The 3,870-nt window shown below is 43.8% G+C and overlaps 1 long non-coding RNA gene across 1 annotated transcript; it reads left to right on the forward strand.

Annotated features, from left to right (window-relative positions):
- The first annotated feature begins 764 nt into the window (after nucleotides 1-764).
- On the forward strand, nucleotides 765-3,046 carry LOC140425693 (uncharacterized). The gene is made up of 3 exons (XR_011947924.1): nucleotides 765-1,138; nucleotides 1,719-1,802; nucleotides 2,889-3,046. It is a non-coding gene; the product is annotated as an uncharacterized lncRNA (long non-coding RNA).
- The last annotated feature ends 824 nt before the right edge of the window (nucleotides 3,047-3,870 follow it).

Here is a 3,870-nt window from a genome sequence, read left to right on the forward strand (position 1 = left end):
CTCTGGACTGCCTCCAATGCCAGTATATCTTTCCTTAGATAAGAGGACCAAAACTGTTCACAGTATTCCAGGTGCTGTCTAACTCATGCCTTGTATAGTTTTAGCTGGACTTGCCTATTTTTATACTCCATTCCCTTTGAAATAAAGGCCGACATTCCATTTCCCTTCCCAATTACCTGCTGAACTTGCATGCTAGCTTTTTGTCATTTATGCACGGGGACCAATCCCTCTGCACATCAGCCTTCGGCAGCCTTTCTCCATGTAAATAATATTCAGCTCCTTTATTCTTCCTACCAAAGTGCACAACTTTGTGTAAAAGTGTATCAGGGAACTATTTGGGGTAAGTCAAAAGTAGAACTGTGTTTATAGCATAAGCATTTGTAAACTTTGTGTTGTGTTATGTACTCTGGGATAACACAGGCTGCAACTCAATGCAGCTTTGACCAAAAGATACTCCAGACTTTGAAGTATGTTCAATGTGATTTACTGAACCATTCGCACAGTTCTTTATGAGTTTGACTCTCCTGCTAATCTTGCTATAGTAACTCAGTCTAACTAACCAGTCTGCTCTAAGCCACGTGGTGGGTGTGATGCTTCTGATCCGCCCCTGTCCTACTCCAAGTGTCGCCTGTGGAAAGAGACAGAGCCTGTGTGCCCTGTCCTTTATATATGGGTCATGTCTGGGTGTCTTGACTGCCCATTGGTCGTGTCCTATTCTGTGTGTTCATTAGCTGTATGTCTTCATGTCATGACATCTCTGGTGCTCCCTCTAGTGTTTACTTAATCGTAGTGTATTTACATTAACCCCTTGTGTATTTACAGTGATGCATATCACCACACTTTGTATGTAAAGGGTAAAAAACCTCCACCCAGCAGCAGGAAATCATGGGCCGCTGGAAATGGAAGAGTTCATTGCATACTTACCTCCGCTAGAAAACCACAATCCAACCTCCAATGTGTGAAGCTAATGAAGCCTGCAGCAAGGCAATCTACGCAGACCTCAGTGCGGTGCAGGAGCAGTGTAACCAGGCCCCCTTATGATGGGACTGGATTGGGATCGCCCATTGAGGACATCCTTTGACCGAGCAATTTCAAAGACAACACAGCGAACACACAAGGATTCCCTCCTATCCTAAAGGTAATTTGAAGCTTTCGTTACTGTATTTTTTGTTATTTGATAGAATCATTGAATAGAATAACTACAGTGCAAAAAGAGGCCATTTGGCCCATCGAATCTGCACCCACCCTCTGAAACCGCACCCTATCAAAGCCCAATCCCCCACCTTCCCACCCTATCACCGTAACCCCACCTAGAGGCAATTTAGCGCAGCCAATCCACCTAACCTGCACATCTTTGGACTGTGGGAGGAAACCGGAGCACCCGGAGGAAACCCACGCAGTCACGGGGAGAACGTGCAAACTCCACACAGACAGTGACCCGAGGCCGGAATGGAACCTGGGTGCCTGGCGCTGTGAGACAGCAATGCCACTCGCTGCCATTGTGTTGCCCTTTTTCTCCTTAACATTTCGTGATTTATTATTAACTCATTCTAAGTGCAATTTTTAATTGTGTTTTTATGACTTGAGGATGCTATGAGTCAATATTTATAAGTGAACATAGGTTTTCTTATTTGCTTTAAATCTATAATAATACAAATATCTCTGCTGCTATATAACTTTACGTGTGGCACACAAGGTATTTGTATGCTTTCATTTAGAACATGGCAATTCAAGATTTAGTGGTGGAGAAGAGGAGTCAAAACTTCACAGAAGATGAGTTGGAAGAATGAGGCTGAACAGAGGTGAGTGAATATTCTCGGGCGCGAAAAAATCCAAACCTCAATCTACGGCTTGGAAGTAGGTGGATGCAGTGCTCACCGTCATCAACAGCGTGCCTTGGACAGTGGATTAGTGCCGGAGAAAACTGAATAGAAGCCAGAGTATGTATATATTTTAATACATAAACAAGTGTCATGTGAGAGTACCTTTAAGAAATGGGTGTTTATAAATGGGTGTGTATATAAATATCTGTAGTGAGAGTATCTTTAAGAAATGAGTGTTTACTACTGCAGTGATGTCAGAGAGTGGGTGGAGCTGGGCTGTCTGTCAGCTTTTTACTTTCATTTTTGAGCAGGCTGCAGGGTGTGTTTTAGTTTTGTTTTCAGTGTTGGAGCTGAAGCCAGACCAAGCAGGTGTACTGCTGTTCTCTCTGCCATCAAAAGACTATCTCTTGATCATTTGGTGAATTCAGAATTCTAAATGTTTTTCAGGAGTGACTTTAACCTGATGTGCTTCTGATAAAGGTTTTGTTTTTAAGTCGTATGGATGTTAAAAAGGAAAGGTTAAAGGTTTACTTAGTGTTGTAGTCTTTGGGGTTGTATTTGAATTAATGGTTGCTAAGATGTTCACTGTATGTTTTAAAAGGGTTAACTTGAGTTCATAGAATAAACACTGTTTTGCTTTTAAAAAATACTTTTCCATTTCTGCTGTACCACACCTGTAGAGTGGGCCGTGTGCTCCCCATACCACAATCTAGTAAAAGTTGTGGGTCAGGTGAACTCCATGATACACTTTGGGGTTCTCTAAACCCTGGCCCATAACAGAAGTAATTGCTAAATCTTAAACTCCTACCTTTTGACTGCAACATTTAAGAAAGGGCAGAAATGGTTGTTCTGTCTACTCAGTTCTTGAGATCTCAAATACAATCTTGATAAGACACCTTACAGTCTGCTAACTTTCTGAAGTGTCAGAAAATGCAGTTACCTTGGAGACGGTTCCATATAATGGAAAACGTCCCCAAGGGTACAAGCTTTCAGTTTCCCCCAGAGGTTGCTAAATGCGGGTCCGGACAGGATAATAAGATTTTTAAAACACATTTGCTTTCGCAGGCAAAACCAGGCCCATAATTCCCGGGAGCACTCACCGGCTGAAGGCGGGTGGTTGCTGATGTACGTAAAGGAACTTGCCAAATAGGAGGAGCACGCATGGAGGACGATGGGTCTCTCAAACTCCATAATAAACAATGGTGATTCAGATCTGGGGCTGAGTCAAGGTAAAAAGAAAAGCCAATTGATCATATTACCAGACTCCTAAATGGAGTCTTATGGACTGACCTGATTAACACTACACCCCTGTATGCTTCACCCGATGCCGGTGTTTCGGTAGTTACATTGTATACCTTGTGTTGCCCTATTATGTATTTTCTTTTTATTTTATTTTCATGTACTTAATGATCTGTTGAGCTGCTCGCAGCAAAATACTTATCACTGTATCTCGGTACACGTGACAATAAACCAAACCAACCCAATATTGGGGCAGCGCGATGGCACAGTGGTTATCACTGCTGCCTAACAGCGTCAGGACCCGGGTTCAATTCCGGCCTTGGGTCACTGTCTGTGTGGAGTTTGTACATTCTCCCCGTGGCGGTGTGAGTTTCCTCCGGGTGCTCCGGTTTCCTCCCACAGTCCAAAGATGTGCATGTTAGGTGGATTGGCCATGTTAAATTGCTCCTTAGTGTCCAGGGATGTGCAGGTTAGGTTATGGGGTTACGGGGGTAGGGAGGGGTGGTTGAGTGGGTGGTTATGGGTAGAGTGCTCATTCGAAGGGTCGGTGCAGACTCGATTGGCTGCATGGCCTCCTTCTGCTCTGTAGGGATTCTATTGTATATCGTGAAGATGACACTTAACTTGTTGCAAAACTATTGTGCTTTTTTAGCTCTCATTCCACGGTCACAACGGAACGTAGTTTAGGTGAGTCTCGTGCAACAGCAGGGACACCGGAAAGGGATTTAATGGAGGTGAGTACATTGCAGCAGTGCAACGCTGTAGGTGCAGCAGAAGCGGCAGAAGCCTTGCAGGAGGATGATATTTC

The sequence above is a fragment of the Scyliorhinus torazame genome, chromosome 6 (assembly GCF_047496885.1).
Source record: "Scyliorhinus torazame isolate Kashiwa2021f chromosome 6, sScyTor2.1, whole genome shotgun sequence".
Lineage (NCBI taxonomy): Eukaryota > Metazoa > Chordata > Chondrichthyes > Carcharhiniformes > Scyliorhinidae > Scyliorhinus > Scyliorhinus torazame.